Source organism: Schistocerca americana, chromosome 8 (genome assembly GCF_021461395.2).
Source record: "Schistocerca americana isolate TAMUIC-IGC-003095 chromosome 8, iqSchAmer2.1, whole genome shotgun sequence".
Taxonomy (NCBI): Eukaryota; Metazoa; Arthropoda; class Insecta; order Orthoptera; family Acrididae; genus Schistocerca; species Schistocerca americana.
Window position 1 is genome coordinate 511,095,394 of NC_060126.1, and position 18,484 is coordinate 511,113,877.

The 18,484-nt window shown below is 43.8% G+C and overlaps 1 protein-coding gene across 1 annotated transcript in view; it reads right to left on the reverse strand.

Annotated features, from left to right (window-relative positions):
- LOC124544660 (restriction of telomere capping protein 5) overlaps window positions 1-18,484 on the reverse strand; it is a 73,564-nt gene that overhangs the window by 20,590 nt on the left and 34,490 nt on the right. The window lies entirely within an intron of this gene.

The following is an 18,484-nucleotide window of genomic DNA, read 5'->3' on the forward strand; positions in this document are numbered from 1 at the left end:
AACTGAAAGATACCAAATGTTATCTGTATTTGTATTATTTGGAAACTAAAGCAGCAGAAATTCAAGAGATCATACATAATGACGATGTGCACTGCCTGTATCTGCTCAGAATTTTGGGGTGTTAATTGTAAGCTCCTTCAGAGTTGAATGTTCCTATAATGAAGAGGAAAACAACTTGATAGGACACAGAATCACACAATTCTTCTGTGTAAGCTAGAAGAGTACGGGTTGAGAGGACTAGCACTGAAACTACTTCCCTCCTATTTGAAAGACAGGAAACAGTGTGTAAAGCTAACTTACCAAAATAATGAACAGCTCCTAACGACCAAATCAAACTTCAGGACACTTCAATGTGGTGTGCCTCAAGGAAGCATACTAGGGCTTTTTCTGTTCCTTGTATATGTAAATAACTTATATGAACCCCAAAATTGCATGGTTGTAAGCTATGCTGATGACATATCCTCCATCGGCTGTGGCAGTGATATGCAGTCTGCAGCTAACAGTACCGAGATCAGTTTCAATACTCTGTCCGCATACCTTACAGCAAACAAGTTTCTTGTAAATAAAGACAAAACGGTAATAATGAAGTTCATCCACAGTTATGATGCTGCCATAACTGATACTGTATTTACATCCCCATTGGGTCTTGCATATGCAAATTCACATAAATTTTTGGGTGTCGTCGTTGATGAACACTTATCATGGAAAGACCATGTAGGTAATATTTGCAAGAAAATCAGTAGAAATATGTATCTACTGAAACGGGTCTCGGTCTTCTTGGACCATGATACTTTAGGGCAAATATATTTTGGGTTAATTCATCCGCACCTTCAGTATGGTATTGACATTTGGGGTGGGGCATCAGCTGTTCATATAGATAGACTTTTTAGATTACAAAAAAATGCAGTAAGAATGGTAGCCAAGGTAAAGAAGAGAGAGCCTTGTAGAGACATCTTTAGAAAATATAAAATTCTTACGGTGTACTCCATGTATATACTGCAGACAGTCATGTTCGTGAAACAAAATCCTGAATTTAATATGAGAAACAGTAATGTACACAACTATGATACACAGGGAAGGAAAAATTTTCATAGAATTGTGTGACCAATAAAATGCAACGGACCACAGCCCACACAGAATGGGAGCAATTTTCTACAATGCACCACCCGGTGAACTCAAGAAAGTAAATCTAAATATGCTAAAGTGTAGACTGAAGCAATTATTAATAGAGAAGTGTTGTTACTCTATAGAGGACTTTAAGTTGTAGAACTTTAAGTTGGAAAACAGAGTACATAGACAATGTCTCTGGTCTGTCAGTGGTATGAAAGAATGAAATTATACACTGTATTGTGTGTACTGTACTATTATAAATATAAGCTAAATTGTGTTACACTATAGAGGAATCTACTTTTAGTGCCCTTTTGAAAAATAATGTGTACAGACATGTGTCTGATCCGTATGTTATGAAATGTAAATATTTTACTGTGTATGTGTAGTGTAATCTAAATTTTCCTGACAATGTTCGAAAACTTTTTGTTATATGGACACTAAAAAAAAAAAGTTTTGTTTTGCATGCAGTGACAAGTGATCCGGCAATGCCGAGCTCTGACACTGTCACCTGTCAAAGTTATTTCATTAAACCTATAGATAAGATAGCCAAATTCAAATACTTAGGTTTGAGCACCTGTTAAAATGGGAGGATAAAAGATGAAATTCGTAAAGAATCAGAGCTGCCACCTGCCTGTTTGTTAAAATCAATGAACATGTTTAACAAAAGAGACAGCTCTAACACGATAAGATAAATACCTATAGAGTTAACTATTCTGTAATGCTGACCTTTGGATGCTGATACTCAACAATAAGAACATGAAAAGCCGAATCCAAGATTGGCAACTAGGAAAATACAGACAGACAGATAAAATTCAGAAAACAGAGAAATACAAGTGAATAAGACTGCTCTAGAGTAACAACAACAACGTTTTGAATGTCTCCAGTACATCAGTATAGCTACATACAGCTACAATGAGTCAATTACTACATTTGCACAAAATAGTCCACACCTGATCTTTTGACGCAAGATAATTGTAAAAAATAAACCTCCAGTATGGGCCACACTGCTAAATTTATCTCACGAACTACTACTACTACATTTTTGGTGCAGGCACCATATTGATGGCAACCCTACATAACTGAGCAGCTACATGAATGTGTGGTTTCTGTCCTTTCCGACATGTATGAAAGAACAGACACCACAGGGAATCTGCAGCTGTGAAGCTGTGATACATTACATCTAAATTGTAGGGGAAGGGGGGAAGGGAAGGGAAGGGAAGGGAAGGGATTACTGATCATTGCATTAACCACTGCAGCATCTGGGACACAGTGCTTCTTGCAACTGCGAAGACTACCTTGGAAGGCCTCTCAGCTGACCCACACTGCCACCAAGCATCACTTATCCACAGCCCCTGCCAATTTCCTCCATGCTCGCTACTCTGAGATTCTTTCAGGTCGGACGTACTTGTGCATCTGCACTGGAGAAGGTGGGTCTATTGCCCATCTAGATGAAACAATTAAAAATGGTTAACGCACCTGCCTATTAACCAGGGGATCTCAAGTTCGAATCCCAGTCTGGCACACATTTTCACTTGTCGCCGCTGATTCCGAGTAATGTCCCAATGCAACTGACATCAGTAACCCCTTTTCTTTCCTCCCTCCATCTTCAATTTACATACAACTGAGCCCGTTATCAGCTATGCATTATGCAAAGGAGCATGGAAAGTGGAAAGCTGAACAAATTTCATTCACATGAAAAACATGTTTGTCAGGAGCAAATACCTAGACGTGGAAAAAGATATAACTTGATTTTGTTGGTCAAAACAGAAAATGTGGATATGCCACTACAACTGAAATAACTTAAATTGAAGGATGTTAAATAGCATGTAAAACAAACATTTCATCAATGGAATTTGAAGTTTTATTTGGTTAACTTTGGCAATTTATGCAACAAAATAATGTATCCGTTTGTTGTAGAACTACAATTGTGAAAAAACTGCCTCAAACTTGCGAAAATTGTTACATATGTTTCTGTTGATACATGATCCAGCTCCAATGCAAAAATTGTTATATATATATTCCCAAATAGGAAATGCAGACCACACACTAGTTTGTTTTGATATTCTCAACAGCACTTTTCAGTAAATAATGTAGGGGAACGTAGTGTTCAAATACGTACATGTGCCGTTGAAAAGCAGCAGTACCATGGTTTCTTTTATCAAGAACAGCAACTACATTTGCAAACAAGGAATATGTTTTTTGCTGTTTTCTTCTTAAGTCTTTGATGGTTTACAAGTAACTGCCATAACTTGTAATGGTATTAATTTCAACCCACAAGGTAATTGTGTACATGTAATACTGAAACTGGCGCTTTATGATACGAATGTGGGGGAAAAAAATTAAAAAATAAAAAGTGAGGCCTATATATATGCAAATAGGGTGACTGGATTTGTCTGTAATTAATTTAGTACTCTTGTGGTGTTAAAAAATATCCACACTGCATAAACTTAATTTGTGCAGAGAATGTCAAAATGTCACAAGTTTAGAGATCAACAGACAACAACGTAGCCACAGCTGCAGACAGGAAGAGGTGGAGATTCCTCATATTGTCTACAGTTTTACAGAGAGGAGGCATTAGGTAGACAGTAAGTAAATTAGTACCAACACACAGTAATATTTTGTTCGCAACTACCATAATGTCACATTTGAGACTGAAAAAAGACTGCTGGCTTTGTATGTAATCACATTATGGGCCTACTGTATAAACATCACTGACTGGAGATATATTTTGATGTTACTTCAGAAACTGAACTCTATTCAGCTCTCCACTCAACTGTATAACAGTAAACTTGGGTCCAGCGAGGGATGTTCACCACTGATCTACGTTAGCACAAAACATGTTTGGCAACACTGCTACAAATCAGCTATTGACACAATTATTGTGCTTCAAATGCAGACATTAACTGTATATCGTGGATACATGATATTTATAACTGAAGATTCATGCTACACAGATGGAGAAAAATAAAACTGTAAAAGGAGAAATCTTTTAACTTCTCCCCATCTAATAAATAAACACATATACTCTTTCCTAGGCGTTTCGATGAATTCTTCCTTCAGTGAGGCAACATAGGCTGATACGTGTGCACGGCTCCGCAAGCTGTTGTTACATCTGTTTTAAACAAATTGCCAACCACCATTTGCAAGCATCCTGTAGCATAATATCTTCATTGATATATTTTGGATAAATGGCAGCATGAGTCATCAACACTGAAATCCTTTATTTTACAAATTGATTTTGGTCGCTGTGTGATAATCTTCAGTGAAAATTATCTTGTAACCTTAGCAGTTGGATCGGCAACTGCTAAGGTTACATGGTAGACTCTTCTGTAAATTTAAAAATTATTGTATGCAGTAAAAGTGAAGATATGTGTAGGAAGTAATCATCACAGTACATGTTACACTTCATAGAAAATGTTATGCTGTTATGGTATGGGCCTAAAAAGTTCGAATAATTTGCACTGACAATGGTCACACAGTGACCAAAATCAATGTGTAAAATTAAGCATTTCAGTATTTACGACCGATGCTGCCATTTATCCGAAATATACTGACGATACAGTCGTGGTGCACATTTTTCCCAATGGAATTATACATCAGTAATACCTTAACTTTAAATGTACCATTCACACTGGAGCCAGTGGCTGGTTTCTTTTGCTCGGTTTCAGCAGATACTGTCTTGACGTTCTGTGCTCTCAACCTTAGATTAACTGCTGCACAATATTTTTGACCAAGAGAAACATCAGCTTAAATGATTTCTCATTTCCAAAAATTGGTTCATCCTTTCTTGTCATCACAGACATTAGAATACTCAGATGTCGGTAAATAAAATGATGATGATTATTGGTGTGATGGATGGATATGGTGTTATGGGCGCTCAACAGTGTATTGGTGTGAGGGGTGCTCAACTGTGCGGTCATCAGCACCCATACAAAGTCCCAATCTTTACACAGTCCAATTTTAGCCACTTTCATGGATGATGATGATGATGAAATGATGAAGACAACATAAACACCCAGTCCCCAGGCAGAGAAAATCCTCAACCTGGCTGGGAATCGAACCTGGGACTCTGTGGTCCAGAAGCAGCAACACCAGCCACTAGACCACAAGCTTAAATAAAAGGAACAATATAATTCACATCACTTAAGAACACAGAATGCTGCTGCCCATCTTGGTGGACCACAATGTTCAGTGGTTGTGGAGGATTTCGGGGGGAAGGGACCAAATAGCGAATTCACCGGTCCCATGATCTGGACGTCATGAATCAAGGGAGGAACTACACAAACAGCATAGCCCAGCCAAGGGGAAGGAATAACATGCAAACAAAGAGAAGAAAGGGATGGCAGAGCAGCAGGAAGAGGAAAACAGGAACGGGATGGGTGGAAACAGGGAGAGCAGGGGCTGCCCCAGAAATGCTATGTGCCATGGGGTACCAGCACTGCCACCGACCCATCCCAACACCCACAGCATATAATATCATTATCATAATACAATGGCAACAACACCAGGGGAAGAAGACACAAGCAAAGGAGAAACAAAACAGCCTAACAGACCAAACAATATGTACGGAAAATGCAGAGACAACCTGGCCTGTATGGAGATGAGGTCAAGGCCTCTGTAACCAACATCTATGCTAACTGAGGGACTCAAATTCCAGAGGAAAACTGAAGGACTTGTACCTGTGAGGACAAACCACTTTCAAGAACGAAACCAAGGGCAGACAGATGATCAGCAAGTTTATGATCCCTGATACCTACATGACCAAGAACCCAAAGGAAATCAACCGAACAAGCAGCATCACCGAGATCAGCGAGGTGGCCACAGAGGGTAGACACTAAAGGATGGTGGGGTAAACTCCGAGCGATAGCCTTAAGGCCACTCACTGAGTGCATTACATACCAAAACTTAGGTGAGGGAGGACTGTTTAAAGAAGCAGAGGACCCGATAGATGGCCATCAATACTGCAATAAACACCGCACAGCACACGTGGCAGGTGAGACATGGTTTTCCATGCCAACATAAGGCATATAGGCATATCCCACATGATCAGTGGATTTAGAGCCATGGGAGGGAGAACAGCAGCATCCTGAAATTTACATAAGAGCATTCTGAACAAACAACAGAACACCACCATCATGATGGAGTCTTTCGGACTCTAGAAACGATCCATCCAAATTTGGGGCCAAGGAACTAAGCAAGGGAGAGTGGTCGGGTGAGTGGGGAAGAGGGCAATGAGTAGAGACTGAAGTCACAGCACAGAGTAGCAAGGCAGAGCCCAACCAGTAAATTCACCAGAGGGTGGGCAGCTGGTGGGTGACAGCCCGAAGCAGCAAAAAGGATAAAATAGGAGGGGAGAGCAGGGAAAGAGCAGACAGCGATGGCATAGGAAACAAGGAGCTGAGACTGCCGAATCTGAAGAGGAGGGATTCCAGCACCAACCAGAAGACTATCGACAAGGCTAGTGCATAAAAGACCAGTGGATAAACGGATGATGAACAAGGTCCAAGGGGGAGCAATGTGGAAGGGGCAGCTGATCCATAAACTCGACAACCATAGCCCAGATGTCACACAACTAATGCCCGGTACAAGCAGAGAAAGGTCAAACAATCTGCGCCCCAAGAGGTGTGGGCAAGGAAGTGATGAACATTGAGTAAATGAAAACAGCCAACTTTCAGATGACGGTCAAATAGAAGATCCAAGAAATGGAACAGGAGGACAATGATCAAGTGTTGGATGTCAAGGTAGAGCTCCAGATTGAGATGGGCCACAGCACAGCGACAGAAACGCACCACCATTGAACGAAGGGGAGAGAACTGAAAACCGTTCAAGTGTGTCCACATGCAAGTAGGCTGGTTGGCACCCTGAAGTTGTCGTCCTCCAGATGCCACAGAGTGGGAGCTATCCCACATTCAGAAACAAACCACATACATAGCAGGGGTGATCAACAGTCTGGCAGAGGCTACAGTTCCATTAATAGAAATTAGGAAAAGAAGGAAATTTAATATAGAGTCCTGTGGAATGCCATTCCCCTGAGACGGCGGAGACCTGAGAACAGTACCAACCCAGACACTGAATGACCGGTAGGAACAGGTGAATAAAAATCAGAATGGGGCCCTGAAGCCCCGATTCATGGAGCGTAAGGAGGATGTGATGGCACCAAGCTGTGCTGTAGCCCTTATGAGGATCAAAGAAAACTGTGACAAGATGACAGCACTGAGAAAAGGCCTGCCAAACTGCAAATGGTTCAAATGGCTCTGAGCACTATGGGACTCAACTGCTGAGGTCATTAGTCCCCTAGAACTTAGAACTAGTTAAACCTAACTAACCTAAGGACATCACAAACATCCATGCCAGAGGCAGGATTCGAACCTGCGACCGTAGCGGTCTTGCGGTTCCAGACTGCAGCTCCTTTAACCACACGGCCACTTCGGCCGGCGCCAAACTGCAGTTTCCAGTTGAAGCAGATGATCAATCGGAAACCGTCCATCCCGAAAGCTGGACTGATAAGGAGATAAATGGTCCCAAGATTCGGGGACTGAGCTGATGAGCCACTATCTGTTCTAGCAACCTGCTGGGGTTACTGGCCATGCTGACTGGCTGGTAACTATCAAGGGGTGACGGATCCCTGCCAGGCTTAAGGATAGGAACCAGAATACTTTCTCTCCAATGTGAGGGAGAAAATGCCTTCTTCAGCTGGGGAAGGGGAGTGGCACAAGGGGGTAAGGGTGTGGGAACTGCAGGAGAGGGGCAGGGGGAAAGGACATAACAGAGGTAGAAGCAGAAGTCATTGACTTAGGATGAAGTCAGTCGAATTTCCCATCAGCCTCAGTGGAAGATAAACAATCCAGGGATTACTACCCTTTTACCTTCTTTCTTTTCTTCTAAGGTGGGCAATCTGCTAAGTGTGGAGGGAGATGGTCGCGACAAGTGACACACATCGGTGCCGGAACACAGGGGCACCCCACATGGAATGGGTGTCCCCAGCCACCATATAGAGGGTCCGCTGTATGTCGGGAAGATGTGCCTGAAGCGCAAGCACCTAAACCACCTCATGGGTAGCAGGATATGTGGCTTCACATCACACCGATAATACATAACCTTGACCTCCTGTGCAAGGTTATCTCCCTCGAAAGCTAGAATAAAGGCGCCAGCATCTGTGCAACTGTCCTTACGACCTTCTTGCACACAACAGACAAAATGAACACCTCATTGTTCCACATTGGTTCAGAGTTCCTCATCTGTCTGAAGGCTAATGTCCCCATGAAAAATGACTCTCTGGACCACATTCAAAGACTGGTGACGTATAATGGACACCGGGACATTGCCAAGATGATCATCAACAGGGAACCCGGCCACATCTTACTGAGAGACTCCACTTCAGCAAACTTGTCTTCCGTATTTTCCACAAAAAAATAATTGCTTCGTGGTGGCGAATGTGTCCCTGCCTGTCCTAGTACAGACCAGGTAGCGTGGAAAGTACATCACCTCAAGCTGACGAACCTGGCCCTCCTCCGAGGGTGTAGCAAGGGAAGGGAAGGGAAGGGAAGGGAAGGGAAGGGAAGGGAAGGGAAGGGAAGGGAAGGGAAGGGGCAGGGTCATAAGCAGCAGCATTCAGTTATCCATTATCAACCAAAGATATGGCCATACAAGAACAGCCAGATTTTTGGAGCTCGATATGTTTCACACACATAGCATCTACCCTGATACTATCCACTCTGATCAGAGGCTCTTCCCATGCCTGCCCCCAGCCATACCAAGTGTTGTCTGGCCTGGTGGCTGTTGCTGGGAGTTCCAGTGTTCCAAAACAATGAGCAACCACTCCTTGGCATACATAGGGAGGCAACAGCTTAGGTATCAGAAGTGTGATCCTTGTGCCGTCAAGGGGCTCAGCCAGGTGGGTACGTAACAGCCTCACCACATGGAGTGGCTACACATGTTGGTGACCTAACAAGGCAGAGGGTGGCTACAGCAGGCAAGGAAGTGGGAGAGGAATCCATGTTGTAGATGCAAGGGAGGGTGCTCTTCACCAAATGGCTCACACTACAGAGAGAAAACTTAGAAGTGAATGTCAAAACCCAAAGAGTGACCAAAAATGCCAAAAAGAAAGGATGAAAGATAGAAGGCAAGGAGAACAAAACTGTAAGGAATACAGGAAACGACATGGGTAGCCAGACTGACATAAGTAAGAACACAGAGAGAGGGGAAGGAGGGGACTGTGTAGAAGGAGCAAGATTGGGAATGGAGGAGCACATGGAAGTAAATGCAACCCAAGGAAAAAGAATGGGAGGCAACAGCTCAGGTGCCCTTGGGTGCCACGAACAAACTCACAAATAAACAGTGAGCCCCAGGGGTCCCAAACATTCAGAAAACGAAAGTATAGTATGACTTAAAAACAGAGTATCGTTATAGTCATCTTTATTATCAGTACAATAGAGAAAGTAGTATCAAATGGAGGGAAAAAATCAAATAACTGGTGAAGGTTCAAACGTGGTGACCTCTGTACTGCACGCTACCAAAACAATAATGCAATCATCCTCTGAAACATGTTGCTAAAGAACTTACTTATACTTCCTTGCGTTTCATTCATCAAAGTGCATCTGACTTACAACAGTTTATGCACGCCTTTTTTTAACACACATGCATGCATTGTGTAGTTGCTGCTGCTCGAGCTGAGAGAGCACATTTAAGAGACGTTCAATCATTATTGGCTGCTTCAAAATCTACATACTTTTCATGGCAAATACTTAAAATTTTACTTTCTTACTGTGCCACTGAATGTCTATAAAATTGCGAGACGTCTCAAAGTATTGTTATGAGAACAATTATTATCTGCATTCATTACACACATAACAAATGATTTCCTTAAACTAACTTTACAGATCGAAAAATGTATTTCCAGATTCAGCAATGTGTAGTGGTGTAATCACATATGTAAGTGCCAACAACAGCATTTTTATTATTTCAATCTCCATTTGTGCAAGACTGAAGCACTGTTCTGTAATGTCACTATAAAATGCAACTGATGATTACATTTGAACCTGGTTTTTATCCATGAATTTTTGACAGTCAAAGATGATCGTACTTCATGCTGACACAAGCTAGGATTACTACACTGTGTGGTCAAAAGTATCCGGACACCCCCAAAAACATACATTTTTCAAATTAGGTGCACTGTGCTGCCACCTACTGCCAGGTACTCCATACCAGTGACCTCAGTAGTCATTAGACATCGTGAGAGTGCAAAAGGGGGTGCTCCGCAGAACTCACTGACTTTGAATGTGGTCAGTCTGTACACAAGATTTCCACACTCCTAAACATCCCTAGGTCCACTGTTTCTGATGTAATAGTGAAGTGGAAACATGAAGGGACACATACAGCACAAAAGTGTACAACAGGCCTACCTGTCAGTCTCTCGACTGACAGAATGCCGACAGTTGAAGAGGGTCATAATGCGTAATAGGCAGACCACCACACAGGAACTCCTAACTGCATCAGGATACACTGCAAGTACTATGACAGTTAGCCAGGTGAGAAAACTTGGCTTTCATTGTAAAGAGGCAGCTCATAAATCACACATCATGCCGGTAAATGCTAAACGACGCCTCACCTGGCGTAAGGAACGTAAAAATTGGAGATTAAACTGTTGTGTGGAGTGACGAATTCTTGTACACAATACGGTAATCTGATGGCAGGGTGTGGGTATGGCGAATGCCCGGTGAACATCATCTGCCAGTGTATGTTGTGCCAACAGTATAATTCAGAGGCAGTGGTGCTATGGTGTGGTCATGTTTTTTGTGGAGGGGGCTTGCACCCCTTGTTATTTTGTGTGACACTATCACAGAACAGGTCTAAATTAAGGTTTTAAGCACCTTCTTGCATCCCACTGTTGAAGAGCAATTCGGGGATGGCGACTGCATCTTTTCAACACGATGGAGCACCTGCTCATAATGCACAGCCTGTGGTGGAGTGGTTACACGACAATAACATCCATGTAATGGACTGGCCTGCACAGAGTTCTGACCTGAATCCTACTGAACACCTTTGGGAGGTTTTGTAACACCAATTTCGGGCGAGGCCTCACTGACCAACATTGATACCTCTCCTTAGTGCAGCACTCCATGAAGAATGGGCTGCCATTCCCCAAGAAACCTTCCAGCACCTGATTGAACGTATGCCTGTGAGAGTGGAAGCTGTCATGAAGGGCATGGGCCAACACCATCTTGCATTCCAGCATTACCAATGGAGGGCGCCATGAAGTTTTAAGTCATTTTCAGCCAGGTGTCGGGGTACTTTTGATCATGTAGTGTATTTACACAATGTAGATTTCCAAGTTAAGCTTGACCTGAGGTCAATTTCTGTGTCAATCTAAGATCAAATACTTTATACAACTGGCCTTATGACTAAACTAGACTAATTCCGCCATTCCTGGCACATGCGGGTGCCGGATTAGCAGAAGTGCCAGATTATTGACTGTCTGAAATTTATTTTGAAAACTTAGGGGATATAGTGTACTGTACTTTCCAAGCAGCTGAAGCCTGGGATAAAGTGCAGAGCACTACCATAATGAAGAGCTGGAGAAAATTGTGGCCGTCCATTGGTGCCGAGTTGGATCCGGTAGTGAGTGACACCGATGAGCCAGTCAATTCAGAATTATCAATTACTTTGTGCACTGACATGTTCCACAACCTTCTAGGAGGAGAAGAAATTGATGATGATGATGATGTTACTGAGTGGCTGAATGAGGAAAATTGTAATACGGATCAAACTTTAACAGATGAAGAAATAATCAAAAGCGTGCAAGAAAGTGATGAAGAGGAGGACACATGAGGAGAGAGCATGAAGATTTCTCACACTGCTGGTGCTGAAGCTGCCAAGGTCTTCCTGAAGTACATTACGCAACAAGCAGATACATGCAGTACCGATGTAATGCTTGTAAAATGGTTGCGTGATAAAGCATGCCACTGTCCCGTATCATCATTGCAACACTTAAAAATTAGCACCATGTTTCATAGTGAGTGATAAGACTGTGTAATTATGTACAGTATAAACTCAGAGGCTAAGATTTCTTTGAAAATTAATGTATTTTTGGATTTAATAAAATATATCCTCCTTAATCAAAATATCCACGGGTATGCTGCCGGTCTATAGTGTCCAACGGGCACAATATTTCGGCGATCAAACATGTCGCCATCATCAGGTGAACTGACGGACTGAGCTCCTGTGAACCTGCCGGCACGGAGATCCGTACGCTATGGCTGCTCAGAGGGAACTGGGTCCGGTCGCGGCGGCGGCCGATTTAAATACCCTCCGCCCGCGGCGCGCTCCCTCCGCCGTCCGCGCCCAGCACCACGGTCGCGCGGTGGAACAGATTGCGACGGCGTCTGAGATGACGTCGGTGTGATGGCTCTGTCCGCCGTGGTCGTCACAACTATACGTCTGCTCGATTTACTCTTGATTAACCCGATCGCTGGTTCCCAAGCCTTGCTAAGATTATAGTCACAGTCACGGTTTATGAGGTCGTCATTGGTGCGAATTTCGATGGCCTCTCTAACAACGCTGTCCCAGTATCTCGACGTCTGTACCAGAATCCTCGTGCGGTCATACTCCATGGTGTGATTTTCCGACAAACAATGTTCAGCGACCGCCGACTTGCTCGGATACATCAGTCGAGTGTGCCTCTGGTGTTCACGGCATGGATCCTCGACGGTACGCATCGTCTGACCAATATACGACTTGCCACATTGACACGGAATCTGGTACACGCCGGCCTTCCTCAAACCGAGGTCATCTTTGGCGCTCCCCACCAGTGCACGAGTTTTATTTGGAGGACAAAACACAGTTCCGACCCGGTGTTTCTTCAGAATGCGGGCGATTTTCCCCGAGAGTGCGCCTGTGTATGGAATAAATGCAGTGCCTACCTCCTCCCTCGTGACTTCATCCATCTCAACAGGTTGTGCTGCAGTGGTTGGGCGGAGAGCACGTTGAATCTGCCACTCTGAGTACCCATTTTTTCGAAATACAGTTCTCAGATGTTCCAATTCCTGGGGTAGACTCTCTGCGTCAGAGATAGTGTGCGCCCTATGTACTAGAGTTTTAAGTACCCCATTCCTCTGTGAAGGGTGGTGGCAGCTGTCTGCATGCAAATACAGATCAGTGTGCGTAGCCTTCCGATACACCCCGTGACCTAGGGTGCCGTCAGCCCTTCTCTTGACCAAGACATCAAGGAAAGGTAATTTACCCTCCGTTTCAGTCTCCATAGTGAATTTGATGTTGGGGTGTATGGAGTTTAGATGTGTAAGGAAGTCAAGGAGTTTATCCATACCATGTGGCCAGATGACGAACGTGTCGTCCACGTAACGGAAAAAGCAAGTAGGTTTCCATACGGATGACAACAGGGCTTCCTCCTCGAAGTTCTCCATGTACAAATTCGCTACCACCGGTCAGAGAGGGCTACCCATGGCGACTCCCTCCGTTTGTTCGTAGTATTCTCCATTAAAAAGAAAATACGTGGAAGTCAAGATATGCCTAAAAAGTTCAGTGGTCTTCTCGTCACACTTCTGACTAATCAATTCTAGTGACTTTCGCAGGGGTACCTTCGTAAACAAGGAAACGACGTCAAAACTCACCAACCTGAAGCTATCAAGACGTTTAACAAAATCGACGGAATTGCGGATGTGATGAGGGCATTTACCCACATAAGGACTTAATATTCCCGTCAGGTATTTGGCCAACAAATATGTAGGTGCCCTGATGTTGCTGACAATGGGACGTAATGGTACCCCCTCTTTGTGAACCTTCGGGAGTCCATATAGTCTAGGCGGTACCGGACCTTGGGGTAACAATTTCTTAGTGTCACCCTCCGGTAAATCTGCGTCCTTGAGAAGTGCCCTCGTCTTGTTCTCCACCTTCTTTGTAGGGTCAACGCTGATCTTCCGGTAGGAATCGTCATTTAGCAGGCTCTACATCTTATCAGTGTAGTCCTTATGGGAGACAACAACTGTAGCATTGCCTTTGTCAGCCGGTAAGACAACAATTTCAGAGCGCTCCCTCAGATCACGAATGGCCGCCCTCTCTTTACTGCTGATATTTGACTTCATCGGCTTGGATTTCGTCAACGCACGACAAGTTTCACGATGTATTTCCTCGGCTGATTCTGGATCAGGGCGGCCATTCGTGATCTGAGGGAGCGCTCTGAAATTGTTGTCTTACCGGCTGACAAAGGCAATGCTACAGTTGTTGTCTCCCATAAGGACTATACTGATAAGATGCAGAGCCTGCTAAATGACGATTCCTACCGCAGGGTGACGCTAAGAAATTGTTACCCCAAGGTCCGGTACCGCCTAGACTATATGGACTCCCGAAGGTTCACAAAGAGGGGGTACCATTACGTCCCATTGTCAGCAACATCAGGGCACCTACATATTTGTTGGCCAAATACCTGACGGGAATATTAAGTCCTTATGTGGGTAAATGCCCTCATCACATCCGCAATTCCGTGGATTTTGTTAAACGCCTTGATAGCTTCAGGTTGGATGAGTCAGATATCATGGTGAGTTTTGACGTCGTTTCCTTGTTTACGAAGGTACCCCTGCGAAAGTCACTAGAATTGATTAGTCAGAAGTTTGACGAGAAGACCACTGAACGTTTTAGGCATATCTTGACTTCCACGTATTTTCTTTTTAATGGAGAATACTACGAACAAACGGAGGGAGTCGCCATGGGTAGCCCTCTCTCACCGGTGGTAGCGAATTTGTACATGGAGAACTTCGAGGAGGAAGCCCTGTTGTCATCCGTATGGAAACCTACTTGCTTTTTCCGTTACGTGGACGACACGTTCGTCATCTGGCCACATGGTATGGATAAACTCCTTGACTTCCTTACACATCTAAACTCCATACACCCCAACATCAAATTCACTATGGAGACTGAAACGGAGGGTAAATTACCTTTCCTTGACGTCTTGGTCAAGAGAAGGGCTGACGGCACCCTAGGTCATGGGGTGTATCGGAAGGCTACGCACACTGATCTGTATTTGCATGCAGACAGCTGCCACCACCCTTCACAGAGGAATGGGGTACTTAAAACTCTAGTACATAGGGCGCGCACTATCTCTGACGCAGAGAGTCTACCCCAGGAATTGGAACATCTGAGAACTGTATTTCGAAAAAATGGGTACTCAGAGTGGCAGATTCAACGTGCTCTCCGCCCAACCACTGCAGCACAACCTGTTGAGATGGATGAAGTCACGAGGGAGGAGGTAGGCACTGCATTTATCCCATACACAGGGGCACTCTCGGGGAAAATCGCCCGCATTCTGAAGAAACACCGGGTCGGAACTGTGTTTTGTCCTCCAAATAAAACTCGTGCACTGGTGGGGAGCGCCAAAGATGACCTCGGTTTGAGGAAGGCCGGCGTGTACCAGATTCCGTGTCAATGTGGCAAGTCGTATATTGGTCAGACGATGCGTACCGTCGAGGATCCATGCCGTGAACACCAGAGGCACACTCGACTGATGTATCCGAGCAAGTCGGCGGTCGCTGAACATTGTTTGTCGGAAAATCACGCCATGGAGTATGACCGCACGAGGATTCTGGTACAGACATCGAGATACTGGGACAGCGTTGTTAGAGAGACCATCGAAATTTGCACCAATGACGACCTCATAAACCGTGACTGTGGCTATAATCTTAGCAAGGCTTGGGAACCAGCGATCGGGTTAATCAAGAGTAAATCGAGCAGACGTATAGTTGTGACGACCACGGCGGACAGAGCCATCACACCGACGTCATCTCAGACGCCGTCGCAATCTGTTCCACCGCGCGACCGTGGCGCTGGGCGCGGACGGCGGAGGGAGCGCGCCGCGGGCGGAGGGTATTTAAATCGGCCGCCGCCGCGACCGAACCCAGTTCCCTCTGAGCAGCCATAGTGTACGGATCTCCGTGCCGGCAGGTTCACAGGAGCTCAGTCCGTCAGTTCACCTGATGATGGCGACATGTTTGATCGCCGAAATATTGTGCCCGTTGGACACTATAGACCGGCAGCATACCCGTGGATATTTTGATTAAGGAGGATATATTTTATTAAATCCAAAAATACATTAATTTTCAAAGAAATCTTAGCCTCTGAGTTTATACTGTACATAATTACACAGTCTTATCACTCACTATGAAACATGGTGCTAATTTTTAAGTGTTGCAATGATGATACGGGACAGTGGCATGCTTTATCACGCAACCATTTTACAAGCATTACATCGGTACTGCATGTATCTGCTTGTTGCGTAATGTACTTCAGGAAGACCTTGGCAGCTTCAGCACCAGCAGTGTGAGAAATCTTCATGCTCTCTCCTCATGTGTCCTCCTCTTCATCACTTTCTTGCACGCTTTTGATTATTTCTTCATCTGTTAAAGTTTGATCCGTATTACAATTTTCCTCATTCAGCCACTCAGTAACATCATCATCATCATCAATTTCTTCTCCTCCTAGAAGGTTGTGGAACATGTCAGTGCACAAAGTAATTGATAATTCTGAATTGACTGGCTCATCGGTGTCACTCACTACCGGATCCAACTCGGCACCAATGGACGGCCACAATTTTCTCCAGCTCTTCATTATGGTAGTGCTCTGCACTTTATCCCAGGCTTCAGCTGCTTGGAAAACAACATCACATATGTTAATTGCTTTCCACGCCTTCAACATAGTCTCAAAAGAGTAATTTTCACTTTTGTTCAGCAAGGAGACGAGAAGTAAATGTCGATAATGACGTTCAATTGATTCCAAAACTCCTTGGTCCATGGGCTGAATTAGGGCCGTCACACTGGGTGCGAGAGAGAGTGCTTGTATGCCATCAGACTTTAGAGAAACATCTGAAGAATGACTGGGAGCATTGTCAATTTTAAGGATAGCTTTCAGTTGAAGCTTTTTCTTCTTTAGCTCTTTTCTCACTGCTGGTACATATGTTTCATGGAACCACCAAGAGAATATTTGTCTGTCCATCCATGCTTTCTTCTGAGCGCAATACTGCACAGGTAGAGTAATTACGTCCGTGTGTCGAAAACAGTGTGGTCCTCGGGATTTTCCAATCACCATAAGCGGTAGTTTGTGTCTCCCATTTGCATTACAACACGCCATTAATGTTACACGCTGTTTCTGTTGCTTGTAAGCATGAGATTCCTTCTTGTTCTTGGCAGCTAATGTTTTTGAAGGAAGCACGTTGTAAAAGAGTCCTGTTTCATCAGCATAATACAAGGCATCAGCAATTAAATCTTCTTCCTCCATTATCTTCGGTATCTTGCTTACAAACTCATCAGCATCTTTATTGTTAGCTGAGTGACTTTCCCCGGTGACTGTCAGCTGCCGAATGCCATGTCATTTTTTCCAGTTTGATAGCCAACCTTCGCTCGCTGCAAACAAGTTACTATCGCCAAGTTCTTTGTTAAATGCAGCTGCTATTTCCTTTATAATTGGGACACTAACTGGAATTCCTTTACTGCGTTGTTGTATGAACCATCTATAAACAGCTATGTACAATTCTTCATTTTCATTCTTTCGCATAACCTTCCGTTTTCCCCACTCACTATCCATTTGTGGTGAGTAATGTCAAATAGCATCATCTTTTTGATGTCATAAATAGTTGCTCGTCCAACACTGAACTCAGCAGCAATGGCTTTCTGCGAAGAACCGTGATTTAAGTTATCTAAAACTTTGAGTTTCTGCTTGAGGTTTAGCGTAACATGTTTCCTTTTAGAACGCATGATTCCGAACTGTAAAGAAAGCTATAATTTTAAATACATTATATAAAATTGTGCACGTTTTTTTTGGATGTGCGCCGGATTACCGAGAGGCCGGACTACTGAGGGCCAGATTAGCGAAAGTCTAGTGTATTAGCAACTGACAGTGCACAGGAGAAAAGATTTATAGATGAATGTCAATTATGGCATCACATTTCTATTAGACTGCAAAATAAAACTTTTCAAGCTACTGAAATGTACAACACCATTTAAGAAAAAAAATTGCACAGTGGAAGTGTGAAACGCATAATCATGAAATGGAAGCTATAGGAGAGCACACACACACACACACACACACACACACACACACACACACACACACACACACTGAAAAGTATGGGATGTGAAAGTGGTTCACGCAACAATATTTTATAAACCATTTGCCTACATCTACATTTATACTGGACAAGCCATCTTACATTGTGTGCCACAGGAAACATTATATACCACCGTCAGCTCTTCCTGTTCCTCTTCCAATCGAAAATGGTGCGTGGGAAGAATGACTCTTGGTAAGCGAGCATTTGAGTTCTAATGCCTGTAATTTTACCTTCACTGTCTCTTCATGAAATGTATGTAGGAGGAAG